Raw genomic sequence first — 14,695 nt, forward strand, 5'->3', positions numbered from 1 at the left:
ATTAGAGTTCCCATGAACAATTCCTCCAGAACAGGGGGAAAAAGTTACCTTTAAATTGGAGTTGGGCATTCATGGTAAGTTTCGAATTCAGCGATCATTATAGAAACAGAGAATTTCTGAGTTGGCTAGAATCTCAGGGGCATCAATTCAAATTGCACCTTAAAAATGGTCTCTACCACACCACTACATTAATAAGGGACCATCCGACCCTGAGCTTGAAGGGAAGATCCTCAGAAAGGAAAAGCCTCTGCTTCCCAAGGAAGCATGTTCCATTTTGGACAGTTCTGCTCGTTAGGTGATTGCTGCCAAAATCAAGCTCATACTTTGCCTATTGGCAGCTTCCACCCAATGGTGCTGGAGACTAGAAACAGAAGGAAGCAAAAGAAGCTTAATCTCTTATTCACATGCCAGCCTTTCAAATACTTGAAAACAAGGTTGATTTAAGTCACCCATAATATTTTCTTCTCCACATTAAAAGAAAAACAGTGATTTCAATTGATCCTTCTCTCATATGAACTGAAGACTCTTCATCATCCTCCTTGCCCTGGTCTGGACATTCAGCAGCTTCTATCAATGCTCTTCCAAATCTGTGACTCGTATAACCAAACATAACACCATAAATAGGACCCCAGGCAGAATACAGCCAATCATCCAGGCTCTATTATTAAGTATCCATTGTGTGGCAATCACTTCATTTACTGTGATGGAAAGGCTATGGAGCTAGAAATAAATACTAGAGGAGCAAACAGGAAACACTCCGACTGTCAAGGAACATGCATTCTACTGGGGGAAGCCAAATGTACATGTTTGGCATTATTCTCATTTTGTTTTCTGATGATAGTACCATGAAGATTTAGGACCCAGGTTAACCCTATAGCTGCTGAATAGGCATTTTTTACCTACAGGATCGGGTGACAAATTTCATCAGATATCCATAAAGGTAAAGACAGAAGACTGAAATGTCTATATATGTCTATATAGTTGTATATGTATTGTGTGTACATATGTATATGTGCATATATGAATTGTTGTATACTGTATATAATGTGTTACTTATACATTATACACACATGTATTTATGTTTATATATGCAAGCATACTTGCAAAGAGAAGTAAAGGCATTGAAAGCACATAGTAAGAAAATTGGAAAATGAGGAGATGCCCTTCGATTGGGGAATGGCTGAACAAATTGTGGTATCTGTTGGTGATGGAATACTATTGTGCTCAAAGGAATGATGAACTGGAGGGATTCCATGTGAACTGGGACAACCTCCAGGAATTGATGCAGAGTGAAAGGATCAGAAGCAGGAGAACATTGTACACAGAGAATTATACATTGTGGCACAATCAAATGTAACTGACTTCTCTACTAGTAACAAAGCAGTAACACAGGACAATTCTGAGGGACTCATGAGAAAGAAGCTCTCCACATTCAGAGGAAGAACTGTGGGAGTAGAAATGCAGAAGAAAAACAACTGCTTGATCACATGGGGTGATAGGGATATGACTGGGGATGTAGACTCTAAATGATCACCCTGGTACAAATATCAATAATATGGAAATAGTTCTAGATTAATGACACATGTAAAACCCAGATGAATTACACATCAGTTACAGAAGGTGGCTTGGGGGAGGACAGGGAAAGAACATGAATCTTGTAACCATGGAAAAATATTCTAAATTAATTAATTAAATAAAATTTTCCAAAAAAAGCACATAGTAAGGGAGAAAGACATCAATCAATACATCAAGAAACACTGATTAAGTGCCTACTACGTGCCAAGCACTATGCTAAGTTCTGAGGGTACCAATAGAGATGAAAGGCTGACCCCCACCTTTAAAGAGCTTGCAATCTAATGAGCTAGCAGGATCTTAGCAATGGTGGTGCTCAAGCAGACCTTTGAAGTGAGATTTTTTCCTCATCAGAAATGATTCTGCTTTTTACTTTGAGTAGATGGATTCAATTTAGTAGTATTTGCTTATACCAGACACTAAAATCTGAACTACAATCATAGGGAAGGGACCTTTGAGAGGTAGACACTGAGCATGGATTCGTCCCCAAAGGAGGTGGCTGCTGAAGAGAATCCTGCTTGATTTAGGGGTGAAATGTCCCCATCAATTACACCATAATTCCTGGGACTCTTCTCTGTACCATGCCTTCCAAGTGCCCATTACACAAATAGGCACAAGGGAATAGAAATGGATTATTTATCTGCTGGGACTCATTAGGTGTACTTTGAAAGTTGTCCCAGTCGAATACAAACCCCTTGAGGTCAAGGATTTTTTTTTCACTTTTTCTTTGCATACCCTATAATACATGGCTCCATGCCTGTACATAGCAGTCCCTTAAATCCAGTTTGCTGGGTTACTTCAGACTGGCTCTCGGCAGGGAAAAGGTATTGCCACCAGCTTCCAAATAGAAACCAATCAGCTTGCAGTACACTTCACTCTCTACAGATGCTCCAGCCTAGAAAACACTGGGAAATAAAACCACCTTCCCTCTGGCTAGCCCAACCCCTGCCACTGGAAATGTTCTGTCTACACATGGTAGTCCAATGGAAAATGGGCACCAATGCAAGTCTCTCTCAAGTATTCAGTCCTCGGCTGTCCTTGTGACGATGTTATTGTTTTATGGCCATTTCTCAGAGAGGATGGCTGCCCATGTGTGGGTATCCAGAAATAGCAAAAGATTCCATTCTACAAACAAGAGACAAGTTTTTCAGTTTCCCAGGATTCCAGGACGAATGGAAGACAGAGTGTAGGTGAAACTCACGTCTCATTCTCAGCACAAATGGGAAGCTGCTCCAGAGCATTTCTATTTGCTCTTTCTTTCTATAAATGTTTGTACTCTAAGGATGTAGGAAAGGGGTGGACATTAGTCAAAGAAATGGCTTCTTTTGAAATGTCCTGCTCCCTTGGACCAGTGTCTTCCAGTCCATTGTTGCTAAACCAACAGCAGATTCCTTTGGCTACTCTTGCGCAGACTCTTCCCGTTTTGTTTGGGGACATACCTTTATTAGCACAAAAGCTAGCCGGAATAGACTAGTAGGCCAGCTTGTGAGCTTTATTGTATACATAAAAAGAAAAGCAAGCTCTAGATAATAGAGATATCTACAGAAATGACCATGATTTGTCACTGAACCATTATGCAGTCATAAAGGGTCTAAGCTGGCATTCCAACTCACCTGACCACCTGATCATCTTCTTTAATGGAAATCTATCTCAGGACACTCTTCAGACTGCCTTTCTCAGGCAGCAGCACTGGCTTAGCAAGACTATAGGCCAAAGTGGCCAAGCAAGCATACACACCTTTGCTAGGGCCAGAGCTTGATGTTGGAAGGGTTCCAATACTAGTCCTCTCTCCTAGAAATACTCATCCCATATATTAAAGGGTCATCAGTGAGAGCCTCAGAGTTGGCTGCTCTTTCTTGCCACAGAGCTAGTCTCTCCTTCAGAAAGCTTTCCCTCTATTGGAGGAGATGAATTCAATACCCCCTTAAAACAGAGAGAACAGTTAGGCAGTGAACTCATTTTTCTGTTTGTTACAGTGATTTAATTGGTGTGGGAGCTCTCTCTTGCCCCAGTATTCCTCTGGCACTCATTTAAGAGTGCCCTGGGACACAGAAAACTGGTGGGACCTGCTGAGAAATGCCCACCATTATGGATTAGGGGCAGGAACTGAGCATCAAGGCTATCCTTCTACCCACAGTGCCCTCCTTTCTCTCTTAAACACCTGAAGATAAAACAGAAGCTCCTCTAGTAGAATCAATGTTTTCATAAAGATCGCTAAGGATGCCAGGCCCTGGGCTCCCTTTTTTCAACTTGCCTAGCATAGAGGCTAGCAAAAGGATAAAGTTTAATGAATGTTTGCCAAGCAGACTAAGTCCTAATAGAGGATTAATCAAAAAGGTGAGAAATGAAGGCAGACTTAACTGAGGAGAGATCTTTGATCCAGTGTTGGAAAGGATCTCAGAGCCCTTTGAAGCCAAACTTTCATTTTACAGGAAGGGAAATCATGTCACAGAGAAGCTATTCTTAGTGGAAATGTGATTAAGCTGAGCCCTGAAGGATGAATGAAGTATTTGGATAGAGGGAATGAGGGTAGACCAGGGTGTTTATTCTAAGCTCTTTTCCTTGCCCACATGATCCGGACGTGTTTTTTAAAAAAGAGATTGGATCAAACAATTTGGCAAGAAAGAATATAAAGATGATCTCTGCATAGGTGACTTCATTACCAAGGTAGAGATGGATGCTAGAAAGCATAGAGGTGAGAGGGGAGCAAGGGAATATGAAAAGCAGACATGCACATACACGCAATTAGATATGGTAACTGCATATATGCGTGTGTCATACATATATATTGTAAAAATGGAGATTTGAACCCAAGACTTCAATCCCCAGAAGTCCTTGGCACTTCTCAGAATTCCCTGTAATCTCACCTGAGATCCCCACCTGGGCCAAGAACAAAATGGATATTTAAACTGACTATACTGCCTACTTGGGCTCTCTGTTTCCCCTTCTAAGCACACACATCTCTCAAGATGTAGAGTAAGTGGCTGTGAATGGGCTATTCAGCCCTAGGCACGTGCTTTTCTTATTTTGTATTTTCTTATTTCCTTGATTTCTAATAATCTTTAATAAACCTCTAAAATATAATACTTTTAGTAGAAAAACTAATTTAAATGTTACAACATACATGCATGTAGATATGGGTATACACATAGCTATTCTATACTCAAAGAATTTGACGAGGGAAAAAATAAAACTGAAAAAGGAGAGAGGACATTTCGAGAGTATTTGCCCATGGCCAGGATGCTTTCCTCACAATGATGCTTTCATCTTATTGTGCCTTGTCTACAATCATATAGCTAGGGAATGTGAGAAAGAAGATGCAGAAGCACCTTGGTCTTGGGCAATGAGCAAGGACTTGGGAGTTGGAATCCCATCCATATGTGACTTTGTCCATACCATTCAATCTCACTGGGTCTCAGTGTCCTGGTCTGTGAAATGAGAAGAATGGGTGAGATTCCTGCTGAGGTCATTCCCACCTCTGAGATCAGGATCCTACTGACTCTCAATTTCCCATCTTGAGGTCCAACAATTACTTGAGATGTGCTCCAGGAAATACTAACAAAAGTTTCCAAAGCCTCCTTTTAAAGAAATGATCTTTGGGCATGATCCTTGATCTCCTTCTTGAGGCTAACTGCAAAGGCTAAAAAATAATTGACTTTTTTTTTCTCTTGAGGACCATAAGACAGAGAGATATTCACACTCATCAGTGTATCCCTGTTTTATGTTAGCCCAAAGCTGATTTCTGGAATTCTGTTGAATTTTCTTTTCATCAGATGTTTTCCCCCCAAAAATTATTCCAGTCCAGTAAATTGAGCCCTTCCTGAAGGCCATAGCTATGACCCCTTCCCTTCTCTGGAGGATATGCCTACTCTTGAATAAGTTCCAAAAAGGGCTGGGGGGTGGTTTTAGTAGAATCTCCTTAGATGCACTCCCCCTCCCAAACCATCCTGTGAATAGCTTTTATTAAGCGAGATGAAAATTACTCATTATCCCAAAATAACCTCGGCGCGTGTGATATTATAAAAAAAGCCCCCACCGTAATCAGTTTGACATTTTTGGAATTTCGAAAGGTAATTAGGCTCTCCTGCTTGCCAAAAAAAGCCATGCCATTGTGAGCGTTCCCAGGGCAGCGGGGGCTTCTCTTCTCGTCCGCCCTCCCGATACAGAGAGTACTGATGCTCACTGGGAGACAGCCCATGGGGCCTTGCCTTTTAAAGGCCAAGGGGGAATGGCTCCTCACTGGGAACTAGAGTTTCACTAAACTCCAAGCAGAGCACATTGAAAGCAAGGTCATTGTGAGGCTGGGGAAGATGATGGGAAGGAATAGTTACTTGGTGAGCTTGATAGCAGCCTATGGGCACCTCCAAAGTGGATTCACAGATTCCTCTCCTATGTCACAGAAGTGTGAGGAGGGGGAAGGAGCCAATGGTGGGGTCTAGACACCCACAGTCAGAGTAAGGAGGTTGCCAGGAACCTTTGTGAACATCTCTCTAGTCCAAAACGTTCATCTCACCAATGAGGAAACTGAGTCCCAGGAGTAGGAAGAGCCAGCCTTCCATGAAGTTAAAGAGCTATTGAAAGAGAAAGCCCAGACTACCCCTAATCTGTGCTCCTTCTAGCATTACCTGCTCTCCATGGTTAATAGAAACATAACTTTAGAGCTATAATGGAGCTTTCATCTCAGTAAATCCAATATTCTGATTTTATATATGAGGAAACTGAGACCCAGAGTATTTAAATGACTTATCCAGGATCATAAGGAATTAAATGCCTGAGGCAGAAGAATCCAGGGGTCTTCTTGTTTCCAGAACATTTGTCAACCCACTGCACCATGTGGTTCTCCAAATGTTCCCAGATCATGGCGGTTCCTTGAAAAAAAAATCAATTTCATTGTTGCAACATTCACTCATTCAGTCATTCAATCTAGAAATGCTAATCAAGTGCCTGTTATGGGTTGGGTCCTGTAATCAGTAAGCATAATAATGCTAACACACATTCCCTGACTTTTAGGGGTTACCCACCAATGGACTATTTCCCCCCTTTTTAAACTTTTAATAATATGCCTTCTTTGTGTAGCACTTTAATTTCTCAATTTATTACTAACCTCATCCCTGACCCAAAAATCTGAATCATGAAAAGAGCTTGTGAGTTTAAAATGAGGAGAGAGACAAGTCAGGAAGAGGAAAGAATCTTCAGAAAGACCTAGAGAGATGCAATACTGAATCCAAGAAACCACCAGGAGGTTTATTTGTACAGAAAACATGGGCCCTGACTTGGGATGGAGGCCATGAAAGTTGAGTGCCGGGGATGGGTATGAGAGAAACAGGGAAGTTTGAAGGAGGGGAAGGGCATGTTGAGTTTGAAATTCTGATAGTACCTCAATAAGTAAAAATCCAGACAGGAATTGTTATTGATGATAAAGAGATGAATTATGACCGGGTTTATAGATTGGTGAGTTATATATGCATCATGGGTCCAAAGAAAATGCAACATGGCACCAATGGTGATTCGTACATGAGTGATATCATGAATGATCCAAAAGGGAGGTGGGAAGAGTCATATGATGAGAGTCAGAAATAACAAATGTTATGTTTAACCGTTAACCTGGTATCCAGGAAATGCTAATCTCAGAAGAACCCCAACCATGCTCATCTGTGCCAATGTGGAGCATACTTACACTAAGGAGATCCCGGATTCATCGAAGTATCTGAGTAAATTTGGTGCCATTATTTCAATCAGGGAAGGAGTTTATGTTTCTGCTTCTATATAAATGTTAGGAATTTTAACTGGGGGCTCTGAGCTACTGTGATTGTATGAATAGGTTTTCATTTTATGCAACTTTGATAAAATAGGAAACAGGTCAAAGCTTAAAGGGTATTATATTGGCCCTTGGCCAAAAAATGAGATATCTATTTTAACATGATAAAGCCAATTAAATCTCTAGAGAGAACGGGGTTAGGAAGAAAAGGGTAATTACTATAGACAAACTCACCAACAATCTACCCCTGGCATCCAGAGAACATGTAGGAATGCCCTGAGAAGGAGTCATCTCTGCCCCCAGCCCACAAGGAGGAAGGAGCAGAAAGGTTGTAACATTTAGCAAACTCTTCACTCTAAAGTTACACTCATCACAACCACAATATACTTTTTCTTTACTCTTTGGGTAAACCACACTTAATTATTGTGAGGAAGTGTCTTATCCCAGTGAAATGACTGGCCTCTTTGTGGTCCCTATATCTATCCATATAATATCACTGGAAAAATATCAAGATGGTAGGATTGAGCCTATTTCAATAAAAAGTTTTGGGACATTAAAAGCAGCATGGAATTTTCCAAAGATAATGCAGCCCAGTTTACTCCTCTTATTCAATTCTGGTTTCAGCTCCTCTTGTAGTCACAATATCTGTCCAGAATTAATATACTGATGAATCAGCTCCATATGTTGTGTATCCAACTTCATGCCACAGTCTGGACAGTAGGAATTCTTTGTTCCCCTGTTATTGTTGTTGTTGTTCTTTTGTTTTTCCATGGAATTAGGAAGGAGAGACTCTTCTGAGTTATTGTAGCTATCCAGGGAGATGCTGGAGCCAACTCACACTAATTGACAAGAGCCAATTGGTAAATTTTCAGTCTCAATGCTTACACCTGAGAAACTATCAATCACTATAAATCAAAGCTTGATTTATTGATTATCTAAACTTAAAAATGTAATAGTGAACATGTTAGTGCGAATTAAACACACATATGTGCATGTGTGTGTCCCAGGGATCTGGTTGTTAAATATTTATCTGCACAACCCTGTGTAATTCTTTGTGAAACTTTTCATTATTCTAGTATTTGATATACACTATAAAATGCAACCCACATAACAAGGAATTCACAAATAACCTGGGTATGTCACTTTGAGTTGGACACTGACAGCCGTCCTTAATGACCGTGACAAGTTTCTTTGATGAGCATGCCTCTTTCTTTAAAGTCTCAAATGTTGTGTATTGATATTATTGAGTAGAGTCATGACAATAAATGTGTGTTTTATTAAGGATCTGCTTCATTCTGGGTTCAGTGCTAAGAGCTAAGGATACCCAAAATGAATTATGTGTAGCACTTTGCTATGCAATGGGAAGATTAACCAAAAGTCTTTGCAATATATAATAACGGAGGCCATTTTGTTTTCTAAGGTTAATGTTCATCTATTCTGTATGTATTTTGCACATATGTAATATGTGCATGTTGTCTTCTCTTGTGATAATCTCCTTAAGCAAATCTTGCTCAAGGAGATTATACTTCGCATAAGCACAGCAAAGTACTGCATAGAAAAAAGAGGTTTTAAGATGTTTGTTTTACCAAAAAGCTTATATCCACAGAAGAAATATGGGGAAAAATCCTTTCTCCCTCCCCTCGCAAAAGCACGTGCATATGTAACATTGCATAGAAGAATAGGATTTTAGATGTATTCATTTGATTTTAATTATTTATTTCTCTATTTTAATTGTAATTTTTTACTGCAATTTTATTGTAATTTTTTTTTTGCCTTTCTGTGACGGGAAGGAAAAATACAAAAGAAAACAATAAAATATATTAATTAAAATATAGATTTACTCTTTTACTTCAAAAAAGGTAGCTCTATACTTATCAACAGTTCCATAAAGTTTTGGTCTCTAGTCAAATAGAATACTCTCCTTAATAATAGTTAACATATAGTGCTGGATACACATTAGGCACTATGTTAAACACTTTAAAATTTTTTTGGTTCTCATTTCGTTCTCACAACTCTGGAGACAGGTGCTAATATTATCCTCATTTTACAAATGAGGAAACTGAGACAAACAAGGATGAATTATTTGCCCAAGACACACAGTATGAATCTGAGGCCAAATTTGAACTTGGATCTTCTTGAGATTCTATATCTGGCATTCTGTGAATTCTGGCATCTCATAGCAACCCAGGAGAAGTAATCTTATTTCCATCTTATGTCTTCATCAAATTTGACATCAATACACTTAAAGAGTAATCTCATAAGAATTTTATAAAGATAGGGAAATAGTCACATGCTTCTCTGGTTATTTTTATTTTTTCAATCTCTTTTTCCACTAATAATATTTTTTATTTAAAAAAATATGATACTTCAAGTCAGATATCTTAAGATGTAAACACTCAATGAACTCAAAAGAACATCACTTTTGTCATGTCCCGGCTCAGTGTCTTCTTGGTCTGGTCTATCTGCTCTTTCCATTTCAGTTGGGTTTTTCCTCATACAGTACAAAAGGGACCTTGATTTTGGAGTCAAAATGTTGACGCCATTGTAGTTGATGGGGAAAAATAATTTGTTATAGAAATCTTGTCAGACTGTTTTCATTTTATCAATTTCTTGATATTATTAAATGTTCCTGCGATAATCTAGTTTCACAGAGTTCTCAATGAACATTTCCCCTTCTCCATTGCTTTATGGGGTGATAATATCTTATAAATCACTGTATGCGATTTTATAAATTAACTTGTACTATAAATAAGTGTTTCCCGTGGCTAACATGTCTCCATTTGGCAAGCAGAATTTTTTTTTCTCTGAGGTTTTTCTGGGCTCTTTTGGTCTCCCCATTTCATTGATCACTTAACATCAAACTTTCTCAGGAAATGATGACCATGTGTCTTGATGACCATTATTTAACCTATTTTCAATTTCTTTTGCAACAATTTATTTACAGAGATCAATTTAGAGTTCCCTGAATGTTTGGGTTTTTTTTTTCCTCTTGCTTGATATTGATTTTTATCTTGGTGCTAAGAATTCAGTGACTAAAGTATCTTACACTGAATACCACACACTGAACTCCCAAAAGATATGTATGCTAAATATAAAAGGGCATGTCATTTAAAAAAGAGAGAGAAGTGAAGGACATAATTTATATAACTATAGGAAAGGAGAGAGGATTTTTAATCAACAGTGACACAGAGAAGATAACTAAAGATTAAATATACAATTTGCTATTCTGGCTAATGAACGATGCCTTCCTTTTTTCAGTGAAGACGACAGGACTACAGATTATAAAATAGGGGGGAAATTGTTATCAGACTAGATTGTTAGCTTATAGTTGTTGATGTTTCTGTTAAATTAAAAGGAAGAATTTAATGGGACTTATATTAAGGGAAAGTCACAGTAGCCTAAAAATAAAAGGCAACAAAAATAATGAAATCATAATCTTTAGGAATCAGTGGTCTGATTGTAAAGAGATAACTGATTCAGAAGTGACTCCCAAACTCATTTATTCAATAGTTTTAAAGCGTTTGTTAAGAATATTCTGGGTATCAATTTATTTCCTGTCAGTTACAATGTGATCAGTTTCATTTTTTCCCTACTATTTTGTGTTCATAACACCTTTTCCCTTTCTATCTTCTTCTTGCAGTAAAGGTTCATGACATATAGTCATGGAGCTTGTATAAAGACCATGAGTCTTTGGTTTCTCTCATTTCTTAGATTTGAAGCATGTTTCATAAAAATCAGGTTTTATTGTTCTCCCCCATATCCTCTCTTCCTTTGAGATTGCCAAGGATTAAATCTATGCATTGATTTCATTGGGAAGTTTCAGAGTTCTCTTAGAGGCAGCTTAGTATAGTGCATAGAGTAAGAATGGTCCTGGTTTGGGTTCTACCTTGGTGCCAATACTGGCTCTGGGACCTGGGCAAGTGCCTTACTTTCTCAGTATTCTGGGCAACTCTCTAAGACTTTAAATTCCCAAGGAGAAGATGGCTTGCATTGATAAAAGGATTCATTAGGAAATTCTCTTCATCCATCCAGTCCCTATGCCTATGGAGTTCTTCACAGGTTTTCTTTCTCACCCTATATGCTGTACCAAAATCTGGCGTACTTGTCATATTATTTTCATGCCAGGCCCTTTTTCTAAAGTTGATCCAGAGTACTAAAATGGGAAAAGTCTATTTGTTAACTCAACTCAATTCAACAAACACATTCCATGCAGAGTAAGTCTAAGGTACTGTGCTGAGAGGTAAAAATATAGAGGGAAAAATGAAATAGTCCTTGTTTTAAGGAGTGGGCATTCTACTTGTGATGGGTGAAAGAAAACAGGCAAAAATAAGCAAATACAAGGGGTTTTCTTAATCTGAAATAACACAGATTTATTTTCAAAAGGGGGAAAGTTTAGCAATGAGAGGATCAAGAAAAGAGCCTATTTATAAGATCAAACCTTTGAGATATTTGAAAGGCAGGTTGGAAGTCTGTCATGCAGGAGACAAGAAGGACAGTAGTCCAGATTTGTGGAGCCAGAGAGTGGATTGCTTTTTTTTCTGGAAAGGAGATAGCAGGGCATTTTGAATGGAATGGAGGATGCAGAAAGGGGAATAGTAAGAAGAAAGCCTGGAAAATTAAGTGGGCTGCAGATGTGGTCAGGCTTTAAATGACACTGCTTGTATTTTGTGCTAGATGTGATCTTTGAGAAGAAGTTGTATCTTTAGATGGCTGCTTTAGGAATGTCAAGTTGTTGGCTATGTGAGGGATGGATTGGAAAGGGGAGGGACTTGAGAGTACTGAGACCAAGGAGAGGAAGGAGAGGAGAGGAGAGGAGAGGAGAGGGTTAAGAATAGAGTCTTGGAGGACACCTTGGAGGACTTCTTGGATGGCAAGAGGACATGATGGGGCAAGGAAGAGTGACAGGAGTAACCTAATGAATGGAAGGCAAATCAAGAAAGAGTAGTGTCGTGGAATCTAAGCCAGAAGGGAACTGACCAGAAAGAAATGTCAACAATGTTGACAGCTTCAGGGAAATCAAGTAGAAAGAAGGGTTGAGGAAAGACATTGGATTTTACCTAGAAGATGGAGTCAGGAACCTTGAAAAGGGCAGCTTGAGTTGAATGTTAAGTTGAAAATCTGAATTGAAGGTGCTGCAAAGTGAATGGGGAATGAGAAAATGGGGGTGATGAGGATAAAAAGCTTTTATTATGAGCTTTCCTGTAAAGAGGAGAGATATCATAGAAGTTTAAGGAGATGATAGCATCCACTGAAAGGTTCCTTTTCCTACTGTTTTGTTCTAAGTATGAAAGGGACCTTGTTATGCTTGGAGGCAAAATAGAAGGGGCCAATAGATAGCAAGAGATTAAAGCTTAGTGATGAGGCAGGGAATGATAGAAGAGGACTGATTCTCAGAGGATATGGAAAGAAAGGATATTAGAGCACTAGTGGTTATAGTCAGCATTAATAAGGAGAAAACTCACCAGAGTCTGGAGCAAAAGAAAGAGGGTATGGCTTCAAGAAAAGGAGTTTTGTTCTATTTGCTCAATAAGTAGAAGGTAACTTTCTCCATTGAGATAGAAATAGGTGATAGTTTTGGAGGCCCAAGGAGGTGGAAGTTTAGATCAGCTGCTATGGAAAATGATAGAACCATGGACATGGATTTAGAGCTGGAAGGGTCCTCAGACGCAATCAAACTGATCCTTATCATTTGGAAATGAGAAAACGAAGACCCACATTGGTGATGTGATTTTGCCAGGGTCACATAGCTAATAAAAATCTGAGGCAGAATTTGAAACCAGGTCTTCTTGACTCTAAGACCAGAATTTTGTTATTAAACTATCCTGCAACCAAAAAGAAAACAAACAAGCATGTTTTAAAGTATTCAGTGAAATCCTTCAATGAAGAATAAAAAGGTTGTCATGGAGCAGTGTCATGGAGGTTGAGATTGAGTAATTTGAATCTGAATCACCATTTCATGCCAGAACTATTGCAATAGCCTCTTTGGGAATCTTCCTGCCTCAAGTTTCTTCCCACCCCAATCCATTCTCCCTTCCACTGACAAGGGAAGATTTCCCATAATCAGGTCCTACTATGTCACTATCTCCTCCAGTCAATAAATCTCATTGGTTCCCTTTTGCCTCTAGGATCACATACACAATCCTCTTTTTGGCTGTCAAATCCTTCATAATATAGATCTCTCTGATTTTTAGTCTTCTTAGTGCCCACCATTCCCTCTTTAACCCAGTGGCACTGCCCTTCTGTGCATTCCTTGAGACGGACACCACATCTTTTGGCACTGGTCACACTCTCCTTCCTTATCTTTGCCTACTGCCTTCTCTGGTTTTCTTTAAGTCCCAACTAAAATCCCATATTCTACAGGAAGTCTTTCCTGCCCCTTCTAAAGTCTAGTTCCTTTTCTCTGTTCATTATTTTGTATTTACCCTGTATGTAGCTTGTTTGTATTTAGTTATTTGCTGTTCCCCTTATTAGACTGTGAACTTCTTGATGGCAGGGGCTGTCTTTTACCACTTTTTGTATCCCCAGAGCTTACCAGAGAGTTGGCACATCACTGGCCCTTGATAAATGACTATTGATTGAATCTATAATGAAGCCAATAAGATTTTTTCTTGCTTTTTGATACATGTCAAGATCAATTCTGTCAACTCCTTTTTTTTAATCTTTCTAAGGAGAGGCTGTGAGTCATCTTTCTACTTAGATGTGATTTTTTTTTCCTTCTGGTTTCATTTGCAGTGATAATTTTTTAAATAGATAGGATTTGTTTTCTTTAGTGAAATGTCCACTCATTATTACCAGTAAAAGGTATTAGATCTGGGGTGCCCAAAGAGAAATTTGTTCCCCTTTTTTAATTCTATATTTTAAATAAAAGAATATAGATGAGGCCACTCATCTATCACAGTCTAGGTAGTACTCTATGTAGAACCTGATTCTAAGATTCTTTCCCAATCAAGCAATACAGTTACCTGGGTCTTCTGTTCTTAAATTCAAGTTTAGATGAAATGGACATGGTTACACAGGAAAATAGAGGAAATCTATAAGCAGATCCTAGACTCACTAGTTTAGATCTCCACACTGTCCGACACCGTGTCCCAATTCAAAATTTGTCCCCAAATAGTCACGCCACAGAAACATCAAATTTCCTTGGAGGAAAGTCATGCTGCCCATAAACATATGGACATACATTCTTCCTACCCTTTCAAAGTTTCCTCAGTGACCCAGTGACTCAGGCATTGGTCCCCAAATGACTGAGACAGGATTACCAGATGGTTCATCATCCATGTTTAAATTCCATCCTCATACTGGCTCTTCTGGAATTTCTTTGGAATTCTGCTCTTCCTTTCTTGTCTGGACAAAAGGCATGCATAT

The 14,695-nt window shown here is 38.9% G+C and overlaps 1 long non-coding RNA gene across 2 annotated transcripts in view; it reads left to right on the plus strand.

Annotated features, from left to right (window-relative positions):
- Positions 1–743: 743 nt before the first annotated feature.
- LOC103095431 (uncharacterized) overlaps positions 744–14,695 on the plus strand; it is a 29,305-nt gene continuing 15,353 nt past the window's right edge. For both annotated transcript variants that reach the window (XR_473911.3, XR_473912.3), the window contains exon 1: positions 744–940. This is a non-coding gene — a long non-coding RNA (uncharacterized LOC103095431). The remainder of the gene's footprint in view (positions 941–14,695) is intronic.

The sequence above is a fragment of the Monodelphis domestica genome, chromosome 7 (assembly GCF_027887165.1).
Source record: "Monodelphis domestica isolate mMonDom1 chromosome 7, mMonDom1.pri, whole genome shotgun sequence".
Lineage (NCBI taxonomy): Eukaryota > Metazoa > Chordata > Mammalia > Didelphimorphia > Didelphidae > Monodelphis > Monodelphis domestica.